The sequence below is a fragment of the Notamacropus eugenii genome, chromosome 4, assembly GCF_028372415.1.
Source record: "Notamacropus eugenii isolate mMacEug1 chromosome 4, mMacEug1.pri_v2, whole genome shotgun sequence".
Taxonomy (NCBI): domain Eukaryota; kingdom Metazoa; phylum Chordata; class Mammalia; order Diprotodontia; family Macropodidae; genus Notamacropus; species Notamacropus eugenii.
Window position 1 is genome coordinate 437,783,897 of NC_092875.1, and position 16,467 is coordinate 437,800,363.

General features: G+C 38.0%; 1 pseudogene; it reads left to right on the forward strand.

The window, feature by feature from the left end:
- The first annotated feature begins 14,193 nt into the window (after nucleotides 1–14,193).
- Nucleotides 14,194–16,009, forward strand: LOC140502687 (F-box only protein 50-like; annotated as a pseudogene).
- The last annotated feature ends 458 nt before the right edge of the window (nucleotides 16,010–16,467 follow it).

Below are 16,467 nucleotides of genomic sequence, written 5' to 3' on the forward strand. Positions count from 1 at the left end.
AAACCATTAACTAGAACAGAAGTTAGAACAAGAACTTTTACTGAAATAAAAGAAAACAGAAATAGCAAAAGACTTTGGTAGGAAAACTGATCATTAGGGGAAAAACAACAACAATTCTTCAAATAACTTCACTCTTAAGGATGATTATATTAGAGGATGATCACAATGTCACATGTCTGTTTCTTCTTCCTGCTTTACCATGAAGCAAAAGATGACAGAAGGAAGCCAAAGGGAACTCAACAGTGACGGAATTGTTCAGCAATGGAGGACACCTCAGCCTCTCCTTCTTATTAGATTAACCACCCTAAGAAGAGTGAATAGACTGTCTATGGGTATAAAGAGGGAGAGACTGTAAAATCACACTGAGGGAATAACACATTCATATGTCCTTTTTCACCTTCATGTGGGGCATGTGGAATAAAAGGATAGGTGGAATTTAGGCATCATTGAAATTGCTTTTGCTATCTGTGTCTCTACTTTCATAGGTATATGTTAAATATGTGAATTGTGCAATTGCATTGTATGATTTGTACTTTCTTATACTAACAGTATAAGGAACAATGGATAGAGCATGAGTCCTGGAGTCAGGCAGATCTGAACTCAAATCCATCCTCAGACACCTTCTAGCTATGTGACCCTGGGCAAATCAGTTAACCTATATTGGTCTCGGTTGTTCATTTGTAAAATGGGGAGACACTGGAGAAGGAAATGGCAAATCACTCTGCTATTTTTGTCAAGAAGTCCCATGGACTTTGTAGAGTCAGACATAACTACTGAACAACAAATACTCACAGTATGGCCTATTGGCCTCCAAGCTCTTCCAATACATATATCATTGAGGTGTGGCACTTCTGGGGATATTAGAAGTCAAATTTATTAAGAAGGAAATAGTGAAAGAAAATCTTGATAATAAGGGATGGATGATTGGAAATATGTCATTACTCTAAGAAGAAAGACATTTTTGAGCCCTGGAGAAATTTTCAAAATTAAGCTTCTCTATAGTATGATTTAGAGGAAAGAGTACTAGATTTGTTGTAAGTGGAAGTGAATTTTAATCTTGGCACTGAAAATATATAAGTTTATATCTTAAGAGTCAAGTCTTGCTTAGCCAACTTATCTGAGCTTCAGTCCTCTCATTTGTAAATATTTCAGTACTCCAATAGAATCATGATCTTATCAATGTGAGTATTCTGTCCAACAATGCAGAACATAACACCCCAAATCCTTGCTTAATCCATGTGATTCATCCATATTCTCCCATTAATTTGCCACAGGACATTCACAGTGGATTAGATGATCCCATAAATATTCTGTTGATGTTGCATAGATACTAACAGAGAAAGCAATCCATTTGTCAAGTTAGCCCTTGTCCTCTCTATGTGATCACTATTTTTTCCTGGTCATATATTTCTCTGATGGCATTATATAGGGTATGTCTCTTACATGATATCAGCTTTGTAATGTATTATAGCCTACTTCCATACCCAATAACCCTCTCCCTTGTTTTTTGGTTATCTTCTGCTTCTGTTTTTAAAGGCTAATGCTCCATAAAAGCTGAGTAGCACAGTGGATAGAGTGCTGAGATTGGAATCAGGAAGACTCATCTTTCTGAATTCAAATATGGCCTTAGATACTTACTAATTGTGCAGCCCCAGTCTAGTAATTTAAACCTGGTTTCTTCAGTTCCTCATCTGTAAAATGAGTTAGAGAAGGAAAGGCAAACCACTCCAGTATCTCTGCCAAGGAAACCCTAAATGGAGTCATGAAAAGTCAGACACTCAACAAGATGATTTGAACACACATGATTTCACAATTATAATGAATATAATTCATATTACATCACTTACCTTCTCAATGTGTGGGAGGGAGAGAGAATTTGGAACTCAAAAAATTTTAAATGATATTAAAAACAAACAAGTAATCAAAGAAGTCTCAAAGCAATGCAGCTGCTGGGAAATGGTGATATGCATCAATATGGATATTGAAAATTCATACTACTTAGTGCCCAGGATTTTTGTCAGAAGTAAACATCAAAATGGTGTGTATATGTATATGTATGTACGTGTTTGTGTCTCTATGTGTCTGTGTTGTTAATATGAGTATTGTGTAGTAAATATTTAGCAACCATCTCTCCAGAAGCACCAAACATAATTTTAAATTTAAACTGCATTATCAATATTTTCTCCCTCACTTATATAGTCTTTGCCAGTTTCTAGGGTATAAAATTTCACTCTGAAACTAACACATGTGAATTTCACAAGGTGCTTCAAGCTGGGTCCTGTACATTTGTTGTTATTAGGGTTATCCATTAGGGACTTTGAGGTTTTACTTTTCATAAAGTGTATACCTAAATCAAAGAATCATTTCATTGAGTAATTGAAAGGGTCTGCAGTGGCTATCTGGATAACTATTATTTGAAAAAGATACCATATACTGGAAAAATGGTCATTCAGTCTTTACTTGAAGACGTTTACTAGAGTATGGTGAACCACTACTGCCCAAGGCAACCAAACAGAATAGGTATTATCCAGGGGTGTGAGGATCAAATGTTTAACAACTGTTTGTGGCAGTGGGGATGGAGTATGTACCATACATTTTAAAATTTAATCTACTTTATTAACATTTTTACCCATTATTTTCTTTAAGCTATATAATCAGTCAACAAAATAATAAATCAAGCCCTGGTGTTTGTCATATGTCCAAAATGTAAATGCTTATAATGGAAATTTAACCATCACCATCCATGGGTCCCTAAGAGCTAGATCCTGTACACTCCTGGTCTGATCCTTATTTCACATAAGAACTCTTCAGATTCTTAAATATAGCTATTATGTCCCCAATCTGTCTTCTCTTTTCTGGTTTAACATGCTAAGTTTCTTCAACCAGTCTTCATATAGCATAAATTTGAGACTCTTTCCATCACATTTGCTTTTCTTTGGATATTATGATGCTTAACAGTGTACTTTCTGGAAATAATATTCATGATATATTCTGATCAGGGCAGAATATCCTCTCCCAATCACAGACATCATGGTTGGGTTTGTGTGTTTGTGTGTATGGTTGTTGTGTGTTTTGGTTTGGTTTCTGTTATTATTGTTATTAACAAAGCCTAAGATTACATTTACTTTCTTGGCTGCCATAGCACATTTGACTCACATCTAGCCTGCAGTCTACTCAAATACCCAGATCTCTTCTCAGACCAACTGTTGTCTAATTTTACATGCATCCTCCATCTTGTAATTATGTAGCCATTTCTTTGAAATTAAGTCTAAATTTTCATTTTTTGTTTCTCAGGACATGTAATTCTATCCACATGGGGAATTTCTGGTATAGAAATCCTCTATGTAGATGTAAAGCTGTTGTGGGACACACTTAAATTTCAGTGGCTTAATGTATTAGTAGGTGCCCCAACATACACAGAGAGGTCTGTTATAACAGGTTCTTAGATCTGCATTCATAAAAGGAAAGGCAACTTTTGAGGAGTTAACAATCGCTTTAATCAAGCACATGTATCATTCCTTTAACCAAGCACATGAACTCACCTAGTTCAGGGGAGTCAGCTCTCTAAACTTCAAAGAAAATACAGAGAAATCAAAAGTCAACAGACATAGCTTCCTCTGCCTGACCATCAGCAAACAGGTCCAACTGACTGACTATAGTTACCAGAGAGGGAAGCACTGACATCTGAGTTTTCCAAGCCAGGGGGCTCCTTAACATCTTTTCCCAGAGTCCTTGTCTGGCCAAACAAACACTTCCAGTCAGGAAGCCCCAAAATAAAACCAGCACCTCTGAGTCTTTACACATTTAAAGCCAGAGGGTATCACTTCCCTTGAGAACCAGTGCTTCATTAATGAAAGGCATGGACTTCCTTACACATCTTCTCAGGCCCAACAATAGGTGGGAAAGATCCTCCTTAATCATATTATTCAGAGAGACTTTTAGTAAAACAAAAACAGCAAAAGATTCTACTTTACTTGCCCTTACACTTACCTAGTGTCACACAGTCAGTATATATTGATGATGGTACTTGAGTTTAGGTTATCCTGACATTGAAACAAGCTATCTATTCTCATGCCACATTTATTCTGTTTGAATCTGTTCCTATTAAATTTATTATTAGAAGATTTCCAGTTCCAGGAGCCAAGATGGTGGAGTGATATGTAATTGCTATCTCCCTGACCTTGTTGACCTTGAAGAGCCCAGAGAATATCTCCCTGGGAAAAACCCTGGAACAGTGGGAGCAGCAGAAGGGGTAAGCAGTCTCTTAGCCCATAAGTTTAGGAAGATTGCTAAGGAGGGTCTCTGGCTGAAGAGGACCAGAGAAGGACCAAAGCTGTCCCAGAGAGCCCCACCTCAGCAAACAGGGAGAAGATCCTGAGCCCCAGGGGGGTGAAGCCCACAACCACCAACACCAGGAGCCCAGGCATGCCTCAGCACCCCAGAGGAATTGGGAAGACACCAGGGCAGATGGGATCAGCAACTGCTGAGCTTGCCTATGCCCTACCTCAACAGAGGAGACCTCCTGTGGCCAGACCACCCCTTCCACACACTTAAGGCAGCTAGCTCCAGGGTAAATCCAGGGAAAGCCAAAAAGGCTTCAACTGGCCTCTGCTTTCCAACACCAGCCAGCTCAGCACCAGGTAAGCTACAGAATTTTAGCTTCTAGTTGAAACAACCAGAGGCCACAACACACAAAGCCTCAAGTTTTAGGCACAAGAACTATGGGACAGAGATCTCTGTGCCCCACATGTAGAAATCTACTTTAAAAGCCAGGCAAACAGTCATCATCATAAGTAAGAAGCAAAGAAGAAAAGAAAAGACCATAGAATCTTTCTATGGGGACAAGGACCAAAACATAAATACCAAAGAGGATGGCATTGAGACTGTACTCTGAACTGAAACCTCAGAAAGGAATATGAACTGGTCTAAAACACAAAGAGCATTCTTGGAAGAGCTCAGGAAGGATTTTAAATGCTAGATTAGAAAAATAGAAGAAAAGCTGACCAAGATTTTAAAAATATGGGAAAAAAAATCACAGAAGAATTTAAAAGGAAAATTGGACAAATTGAAACAGAAGTACAAAACTGGAGAAAATAAGTCCTTAAAAGAAACAATAGGACAGATGGAAAAGGAGATACAAAAGTTAACTGAAGAAGACAACTTGATAAAAATTAGAATCAGGCAAGTAGAAGCTAATGACTCTATAAGATATCAAGAATCAGTCAAACAGAATCTAAAGAATGAAAAGATAGAAGAAAATGTAAAATATCTCATTGGAAAAACAGCTGACCTGGAAAATAGATCCAGGAGAGAAAATCTAAGGATTATTGGTCTACCAGAAAGCCACGATGAAAAAAAGAGCCTGGAAAATTTCTTCCAAGAAATCGTCAAGGAAAATTGCCCAGAATTCCCAAATCCAGAAGGCAAAATAGTCATTGAAAGAATTCACTGTTCACTTCCTGAAAGGGATTTCAAATTAAAAACATCAAGGAATATCATTGCCAAATTTCAGAATTATCAAGTGAAGGAGAAAATACTGCAGGCAGACAGAAAAAAAACCAAACAAACAAATATTCAAATACCAAGGAGCTGCAATCAGGATCATGCAGGACCTTGCAGCTTCTACAGTAAAATATCCAAGGAACTGGAATATGATATTCTGCAAGTAAAGGAGCTGGGACTACAACCAAGAATCAATTAGCCAGAAAAGTTGAGCATAATATTTCAGACAAGGAGGTGAACATTCAACGAAATAAGGGCTTTCCAGACCTTTCTGGTGAAAGGGCCAGAGCTCAAAAGAAAATTCAATCTTCAAAAGCAGGTCTCAAGGGAGACATAAAAAGGTAAACAGGGAAAAAAACTGTTTATTCAATATGGGCAAACAGTTTACATCCCTAGAAGGGAAGATGAAACTTTTTAATCTTGAGAATTATATATTTATTATGATATATAAAAGAAATATATATAGACAGAGGGAGTGGTATAAAGTAAATGATATGATAAAAATGTGGTTCAAGAGCATGAAGGGATTGTCATGGGGATGTGAAAAGGAGGAGTCAGAAAAAGATAAATTACATTACAAGAAGAGGCACAAAAATATATTACAGTAGAGGGAAAGGGGAGGGAGATGAGCATTGTTTGAGAGTTACTCTCATCTGATTGGATTCAGCACTTCGCAAAGATAAAGTCAGATCGAAGTAAGTGGAAAAACATCAGTTGCTCATGAATAGGCCAAGCTAATATAATAAAAATAACAATTCTACGAAAATTAATTTACTTATTCAGTGCCATACTAATCAAACTACCAGACAATTATTTTCTAGAGGTAGAAAAAATAATATCAAAATTCATCTGAAGAACAAAAGGCAGAATATCAAGGGAACTAATGAAAAGATATGCTAGATAAGGTGGCCTAGCCCTGCCAGATGTCAAATTGTATTATAAAGTAGTAATCATCAAAACCACTTGGTACTGACTAAGAATCAGACGGGTAGAACAGTGCAATAGCTTAGGTACTCAAGACATAGTAGTCAATGAAGATAGCAATCTACTGTTTGATAAACCCAAGCTCCCCAGCTTCTGGGATAAGAACTCACTATCTGACAAAAATTTCTGAGAAAACTGGAGTAGTAGTGTGGTGGAAACTAGGTACAGACCAATGCCTGACATCGTACACAAGAATAAAGTCCAAATGGATACATGATCTAGGTATAAAGATTGATATTATAAACAACTTAGGGGAGCAAGGAATAGTGTATTTGTCAAATTTATGGAGAATGGAGAAATTTACAACTAAACAAGAGAAAGAAAATTACGAAGTGCAAAGTGGATAATTTTGATTACATTAACTTGAAAAGTTTTTGCACAAACAAATCCAATGCAACCAAGATTAATAGGGAAGCAGAAAACTGGGAAAGAATTTTTGCAACTAGTGTTGGTGATAAAGGCCTCATTTCTAAAATATATAGAGAACTGAGTCAAATGTACAAGAATAAAAGTTGATAAATTGATAAATTGTCAAAGGATATGAACAGGCAGTGTTCAGAGGAAGAAATTAAAACTATCTATAGTCATATGAAAAAATGCTCTAAATTCCTATTGATTAGAAAGATGCAAATCAAAACAACTCTTAGATACCACATCACACCTATCACATTGGCTAACATGATGAAACAGGAAGATGATAAATATTGGAGAAGATGTAGGAGAGTTAGAACATGAATTCATTGTTGATAAAGCTGTGAACTGATCCAGCCATTCTGGAGAGCAATTTGGAACCATGCCCAAAGGGCTGCAAAAATGTGCATACTCTTTTACCCAGCAATATCACTTCTGGGACTCCATTCCAAAGAGATCATAGAAATGGGAAAGAGTCCCACATGAACAAAAATATTTATAGCAGCTCTCTTTGTGGTGGCCAAAAACTGGAAATCAAGGGGATGCCCATCAATTGAGGAATGGCTGAACATTCATATGAATTCATATTCAAATGAATGTAATGGAATACTATTGTACCATGAAAAATGATGAACAGGAAGACTTCAGAGAAGCCAGGAACAACTTATATGAACTGATGCTGAGTGAAAGAAGTAGAATCAGAAGAACTTTGTATACAACAACAACCACAGTGTGTGAGGAATTCTTCTGGTAGATTTAGTACTTCATTGCAATGCATGGACTTAAAAAATTTCTAATGGACTCTTGAGGTAAAACACTTTCCACATCCAAAGAAAGAACTATGGAATTGAATCACAGATAGAAACAGACCATTTTCTTTTGTATTAGATTTTGTTTTATTTTGTTTTGTTTTATGGTTTCTCCCATTCATTTTAATTCTTCTGTGCAACATATATTTAATGTGAATGTACATGTAGAACCTATATAAGACTGTATGGTGTCTCAGGGAGGGAGTGGGCAGGGAGAGGATAAAAATCTAACATCTGTGGAGGTGAGTGTCGAACACTGAAAACAAAATAATTTAATTAAAAATAAATTTAATATTAGATTTGGCCTATTTTCTAAACTGTCAAGATCTTTTGATCTGTCTATCATGCTGAATGCATGCTGGCTTCTAGGTTTGTGTCATTTCTAAACCTGATAAGAGTGTTATCTATTCATTTATCCAAGTAATTGATAAAATACTCTTTAAAATAAAATCTTATTGATATTTTGTTTTTATATTACCTTCATTTTAGAAGGTATCTTTAATCTTTTTAATCTTTCAATGCATAGCAAGATATGCCTTGTAACAAAAAAGAAAAAAAATCAGTTCAGCAAAAGTAATCAACACATTAGCTGAATTCTGTAGAATATGGAATATCTAAAATCTCGTACCTTGACAAAGAAGGGGATAATGTTCGTTTTTCAGCTTCTCTTCATGATCAACCTTAGTAATTGTAATTACATAGTGTTCAGTGGCAGAGGGTTTTTTGTTTTGTTTTGCTTTGTTTTTGTTGTGGCTGTCCTTCATTCTATTTACAACTTCATAGTCTTTATATAGATTATTTCCCTAGATTTGTCTCCCTCTAGATTACCTCTCCTTATTCTTCATGCTTCTCTGAATTCTTCATATGCATGGTTTTTTTTTTTACTCACATAGAGTTATTTCATTGCATTCATATACTGCAATTTGCTTAGCCAGTCTCCAACCAACAGGCATCTACTTTGTTTCTAGATTTTTGGTGCCGCAGAAAGTTTTGCTATGAATTATTTCATGTATAAAAGAGAAGTCTTTCTGTCTTTGACTTTCTTTGAGTGTATGCCTAGCACTGGGATCTTTGAGACAAAGGGAATAAACAATTTAGACACTATTTTAATATATTCCTAAATTGTTTTCCTGAAAACCACTTTTTTGAAAACCAGGTCCAACAATAACATTTTACTGTGCCCATCTTTCCTTTGCCCCTTTGACATAAACCATTCACATAATTTTTTTTCTTTTTATTAACTTGTGAAATATGAGGTGAAATCTCTGATTTGTTCTGATATGTCTTTATTTTACTATTAATGACTTTCAACAATCTTTTATGTGGTTGTCAATAGTTTCCAATTCTTTTGAGAACCATGTTTTCCTAGCTTTGACCACTTATCCATTGAAAAATAAGTCTTCATCTTACATTTTTGTTCTAGTTTCTCTGTCACCTTTTTTCTTTATTCAACATCTTTCCATCTTCCCTAGCAACAACATTTTCATGAAAAACCTTTTCAACTTCATTTAATTGAAATTATCAACAAAATGCTAAGTAACATATTTTTGGAATATTCTATTGGAAAGTCCCTTCAAAATGGACATGAAACTATTAATGGCTGTCTTTAAATCTCCTCTCAATCCTCCTAATTGTTCTGTTATCTAGAATTCAATGGTGTCATACTTAAGTAGAAATGTGCCTCTGAGCTACATAGACTTAGAAAACTCAAGATTATCATTTTCTTTGTTATATTTTAATTCTTAAACATTTCTCAATTACATTTTAATCTGGTACCTACTACCACCAGCTATGCATTTGGCCCCTCTTGTACTAAGTCTCTCAATCTTTCCAACAATGATAACACAAGAGAGAGTTTTCTGGCAACTCAAAGTTGGATGTTTATAAAGTTGTGTTATAAGGAGGCTTCGGAAGGATATGATATCAGTTTTCAAGATTTTGAATGACTATCATATGGAAAATGGATTATATTTGTCCTATTTGTTCCAGCCCTCTCCCCCAAAAAATGCACCAGCAGCAATGGGTAGAAGTTTCAAAGAGGCCAACTTTGGCAGGGAAATACTTCCTACCAATTAGAACTATCTGAAAGTAGAGTGGGCTTCCTGGGGATGCAGCTTGCCCACCTTCCTCTGAAGTCTTCAAGCAGATGCTAGCCACCCACTTGCTGGGGATGTTATAATGTGGATTCCTTCTGTTCATGGATTGAACTAAATGACTAGATGACCAACTCTCAAATTCTGTGATTCTTTTATATCCCAAAGTGTAATTCATGCTTCTTGAATACTACAGTGTAAGTGACTGAATATCAAATGTGCTTACCTCAACCTAAGCCTGGCTTTTATTTGATCCCTTTTCTCTGTAGTCTGGTGGCTTGGCCTTATTTATATCATCCTCAGTAGCCTATCTCCTGCCATGATTCAGAAATATCACAAAATGAATAACTATATTCACCAATATTTCCTTCATTCTTCAGGGCTTGGGAGTGAGCTTTACTTCCCCACAAAATAGATATGACTACTTTGATTAAACTATTACTAGGGGGTGCAGCAGATAGAGCTGTGGCCCTAGAGTCCACAAGACCCGAGTTCAAATCCAGTCTTGGACACTTCACTAGCTGTGTGACTCTGGGCAAGCCATTTAAGCTTATTTGCATCAATTTTCTCATCCATAAAATAGCTAGATAAGGAAATGGCAAACCACACCAGTATCTTTGGCAATAAAACCCTAAATGGTATCACAAAGAGTCAGACATGATTGAAATGACTGAACAACTGCTGTGCTTCTGCTTCTATTTCTGCTACTTGCTTCTAGCTAGCATTTATATAGAACCTACTCTGTGTCAGACACTGTGCTCAGGATATTGAAAAAATTATTTCATGTGATCCTCACAACAACCCTGGTGAGTAGGTGCTAGGATTATCCTCATTTTACAATTGAGAAAACAGAATCAAACAGAGGTTAAATGATGTGTCCAAGGTCACACAGTTAGTAAGTGTCTGAGGCTGGCTTTGCACTCAGATATTCCTGACTCCAGATCCAGAGATCTAACTGCTTTGTAACCCAGATATTAGTTATTAGAAATTAATGACTAACTCATTAGCAACTTGTCAATGCTTCTTAGATTTCTGTAGACAAACCCAACTGGACCTTTGATCAAGTCAGTTAAGAAAAAAGAACTACTATCAATGAAAATGAAAATTAAACCACTTTTTTATTTTAAAAAAGTATTCCTCAAACCATCAATTTTTTGAGTCACTGTTAAAATAGTCGAACAGTCAGTTCTTATCCGTAGACGTGACCTTGAATTAGAGAGAAAGGGGTTGGTTTAAAACAAGAATACTATAAATATTCAAAGAAGCAAAAATTTCCAAGTTGTGGTTTTACTAGGTAAACAAAAGGGTTTTCCGCTAAGGTTTAACCCAAATCTGGGTGATGGAATGAAGCACTAAGTCATTTTGACAGATGGAGAGTCTGAGAGAGTATTTTTTATCCCTTCACTATGTTTCCCAGGCTAACTTTTCTCTCCTGGGATAATCTAAACAGAAAGAATTTGTAAGAGAAGATGGAAACAATTCTCTGACTTTAATTTTAAAATATTACCAGGGGAAAAAAAATGAAATAGAATGGTTGAGCAGCAGCCCAGAATAAACAGAAAGACATTATGCATCTTAGCACAGACAAATACCATCAGGAAAAAAAGGGCCATGCCATATTTTTTCACATTTCCTCAAGGGAAAAATAAAGCATCATTCTTGCCATTTAAATTTCACAGCTCCACTTCAGTGATGAGAAAGCACTATCAATTTTTTAAAGAACTTTATCTAGGTGTTTTTTTAAAGTGTTTACAATTCAATAGGTAGTCTACTTTTTATTCAGATTTGTTCTTCTTTTGCCCTATGTGGTTTTGATGGTCATTTTTAATGGAATTTGCCATCTTGTATCATTCAGTTTCATAGGATCACAGATTTAGATATGATTGGCGGGGACCTTAGGATACATATCCTTTAACCATTTCATTCTCTAGAAGAAAATAAGGCCTAGAAATGCTATAGGTTTGTAATTTTAGAGGTAAAAATTGTCAATCTGGTTCAACCCACTCAGTTTATACATGAAGAACCTGATGTCCAGGGAGGTGAGGCACTCAATCAAGGTCACAAAGGTAGAAACTGGTCTTTGAACCCAGGTCCTTTGGTTCCAGGGACAACACTCTTCATTGCACTATACTGTGTCTTATTTTGGTTATGTTTTACAAGCATAAACTAATTTGATCATTTTTACTGAATTGATTTTTAAAAGAGAAAGTTAAAATTAATCTATTTCATTTACCATAATGTCAAGAAAAAGATTTGAGTCATTTTCCTCCCTTTGTATCCAGTTGTTTTGATTTCTAAGGCATTCCTTGAAGAGAACAGAGTGTCCCACGAAAGTAGTATTACCCCAAGATACAAGAGCTTGTAGTTAGATGAGAACACCCAGCATGAACCAAGACCTTAGAAAGGTTAGTCTATGAGCAAGCTATCTCTTCTTTATTAGCCTACTGATCAACAAGATTTGGTACTCTTACTATACAATTAGTTATTTGTGCATTCTCTGAAATGCCAAACAGAAGGATAAGAGTAAGAATGTTTCCTGCTCTCTAGAACCTTATCACAGAGTGCTATAGCTATTCATATATTTTTTCAAAAAGTCTTGTAATTTTACGTAATAGTCATTTCTGGCACATACCCAGTTCCTCTCCCTGGAATTAAACATTCATTCATAACAAAGAAAAAGCAAAGAAACAAAAACCTCTGTGGCCACATCTAACAACGTGTGCAACAGATTGCCCTGTTGCCCTGTAATTATCCACTGAAAGAGGAATGAATGTATGTTTCATAATCTGTTTTCTGGGACTAATATTGTGTTGAACAATTACTTGGAGTTAAATGATCAAAAATATTTGAATTGATAATTGGTCCAAATTGAACAGGATGAATTTTAGTAAGAATACATATCAAATCATATGCTTGAGTTAAAAAAATTCACAAATACATGATGGGGAAGCCATGACTAGAAAATAGTTTTCCAAAAGAAAATAAAAAAAGATCTGGGGATTTTAGTAGTTAGAAAACTCAATATGAGTCAATCCTTGTGATATGGAAGCCAAGGAAGCTAAGCTCTAGATCATTATTTCTTAAACTCGGATCCGTCCCCCATCCTTTACCAAGGGATGCATGAATAGATTTCATAGCTTGGAGGGATTTATGGAAAAGATTCATGGACTTGGATGGAAAAAAAAATACATCTTTATTTTCACTAACATCTCATTGGAATTTAGCATTTCCTTCAATTTTGAATTAAAATAAAACATTCTGTGAATATTTTTCCCTTACCAGCTGCACTCTTTTGGAATTCCATTATGGTCCCAAGAAATCTTGTTATCAGCAAACTCACTATCCTGCAAGAATGCATCAACCTTGGCACTTACACCTCATCAGGTTCCTTGATAAGTTCTCTTCTGATTCCCTTCGTAGCTGCACTCCTTTGGACTAGACACCAATACTGAAACCCCTTTCCCTCAGCTTTTCAATTTCCTTTTATATGTTGTCTGTCCCACTGGATTGTAAAGTCCTTGAGGGCAGGGACTCTTTTTTTTTTTTTTATTTCTACCCCAGAATTTGGCACAGTGCTTGACACATCATGGGTGTTTAATAAATGTTTGTTGACTGAATGAGAAGGGATTCATAGGCTTCATGAGACTGCCAAAAGTGTGCATGCCCCACCCCCCACAAAAAAAAAAACCTCTTGCTCTAAGTCAGTGATCTTATGAGAATCTTAAGATGCGTTAAGGGAGGCGTTGGGTCTAAGATAAGATCTATCCAATCCAAGTCTCTCTTCTGAGCTCTGATTTCATATCATCAATTTCCTACTGGATAATTAGAAATGAAGTCATCTCAAACATATATGTCAAACTGACTTCATTCCAAACCCACCTCTCTTTTGAACTTTCCCATTGCTTTTTAGTGTACCTCTATACTTCCAGTCTTCCAGGATTGAAACATGGTTGCTATGCTTTGACCTCTCATTCTTACTCATCCACACAATCAATCAGCTGTCAAAAATTGTCATTTATATCTTTACAACACTTTTTGTATAAGCATCTTTCTTCTCACATAATAACCACCCCAGTTAAATAGTTATCATCTGTTTTTTAGCTATTACGATAGCCTCCTGGGGGACTGGGAGGACTGGACACCTAAGTTCTTCAACCAAGTTTCTGGAGGCTAGGTGCCTAAAATGGGGCTGGGGCTGATCTCCTGGGTCCCCAAGTAGAGAGGGAAGAGTTAGGGACATGAACTCCTGGATCTTTCCCCATCTAGAGAAGCTCCTCCTTAAATATCAAAATGATGTGGCTCCATCTTCAGGAAACCCACAACCATAAAAGACACAGAAAGAAATGGACACATCAGTGGACTGAGAGATAGATGTACCTGCGAGGGAAGGAGGAATGGCTAGGCAGCCAGATAGAGAATCTGATGGGCAGGAGGAACCACCTAAACCCTGTCTCCCCCATTTCCCCCATGGGCTCCCTTGCCTCCATCACTTCTGTCTCATGGCTCTATCCTCGGTGAGACCCCTTCACCAGAGCCATAGGAATAAGATGCCCACTAGCTGCTAGTGAATGAGTGGGGGATGTCCAGAGTGGAACTGAACCTGTCAGGGGGTTCCAGCTGGAAGCTTCTTTATGTGTGGAGGCTACTCTGCAGCAACCTACTGTGGTCCCTGAGCCCTGAGGGCATCAGCATCTATGAACCACTCCATATGGCCCTGCTCAGTCCCTGAAGACTCTGGGTAACTTTAGTGGATACCAAATCAGCACTGAGAAACTGTTCCCCAGCTTCAGCTGGATGGTGAAGCAACAGTGTGTGGACCTTCTTGCTAAAGGCCTACGTGAGGAACTGCTGGATGACGAGTAGCTAGCCATCACTGTCATGAGCTTGTTTGAGAACAGCTGCCTGGATGTGTGTGTATGAACTCTATGTCTGGCTCTTGGCCACTGACAGATGGACCATCCTCTGGAAGTACCACTCTGCTCCCTGACCCTCTCCATGGGACCCAGTTGGACATTGGTGCCAGGTGAGAGCCTGAGCTTCCCTCTGGTATCTGCTCTTGGAGACCCCAGAATCTCCCTCTTGCTCCCTGCACTCACAGTGGTCTCATGTCTTCCCGTGCCCTCCAGTCTCCCCACAAATATCCCAGATGTACCTCACAATGTCCTTATGAAACTTTTCTCACCAGCCTTCAATCCTGGGTCAAAGATTTAGAGCTACAAGGTCATCTAGAGCTTACAGGTCATCTAGGCTAGCCACCTCATTTTAAAGAGGTGGGGAACTAATAGAGAGGGCAAGTGATTTACCCAAGGTGATGCAGGGAGTAAGTAGAAGCTAAGTTTGAACCCAGGTCCTTTGACTTAGACAGTTAGGTAGTTCAGTGGTTTGAGAGCCCAGCCCAGAGTCAGAAAGACCTGAGTTCAAATCTGGCCTCAGATACTCACTAGCTGTGTAACCCTGGACAAGTCACTTAACCTCTGTTTGTCTCAGTTTTCTCATCTGTAAAATGAGCTGGAGAAGGAAATGGCAAACCACTCCAGTACCTTTGCCAAGGAAACTCCATGAAGAATTCTGATTTGCTATGGCCTGCAGAGTCATAAAGAGTTGGACACAGCTGAACCCAAATTTCACACTCTTTCCACCATACTTCTTACACATCCCTCCGCTCCAATTCCCCAATATCTTCTGCAAAATTACCCTTTGTTCTTTCAGTGTTCTCCTGTTTCATTTCTCTCTCTCAATGTTATCTCAACCTTCCCCCAAAAGTTTCCCTAATACCTCCTCCCCAGTCTCTCCAAATATTTCCCTGTTGTTCCCTGCCAATGCCCCCAGTGTCCTTTCTCAATGCCCTCTAATGTGCTGTCCCAGTGACCTCTCCTGATGTCCTTCTAGTATTCCCTCCTGTTTCTTTAGATAGTTCTGCCCCAACCCTGCAACCTGACTAGAGAGGGAATGGGTAGGAAGGGCGAACTGGGAATTGTCTGGTCTTTCCCAGTCCAGGAAGGGTCCCTCAGTGTGTCGACCTGCCCCTTTAGGTGTCTCAAGTATTCAAACAGTATGGCCTAGGAGTCTGATTCATTCACTTCCTGCACAAGGTCAAAAACCTTCTGGGCTCTAATGGGTCCCAGAGTACCCCAGGTGACTGACTCCTCAGGGTCCCTGCAGGTATGGAACTACCCTGTCATCCCCTTCCCACCATCTCTGCACCTGTGACCCCAACCTTCATGTATATATACAAGGAAACTTCTGGTGAGCCTACCCTCATGTTCCCTGAAGGATCTCTCTTTTTTTGTTTTAATCAGGACATATGTTATCATTAGGTAGGGAATTCTCCTTATGGACCCTCCCTCTACCTGTGCAGCCAGACATCTTGTATGGATTATTGTCTCGGAGTTTCCTGAGACACTGAAAGGTTGGCTTACCTAGAATCACATAGCCAGTATACATCAGAGTGAGAACTTGATTCAAGACTGGCCCTCTTCCCACTGGGTCACACTTCCTTAGTTCTTGCCTCCCCGCTGAAGCACACCTCCTCTCTCCCCAAGCACATTGCTGAACACCTTCTTCTTAGCCCAGATATTTTCCCAGGAAACCAACATCAATCCACCCCAAATGTATCCACCAAGGGACCACTCATCTTCTTCTAAAATCTCTAGGAATCACTCAAATCT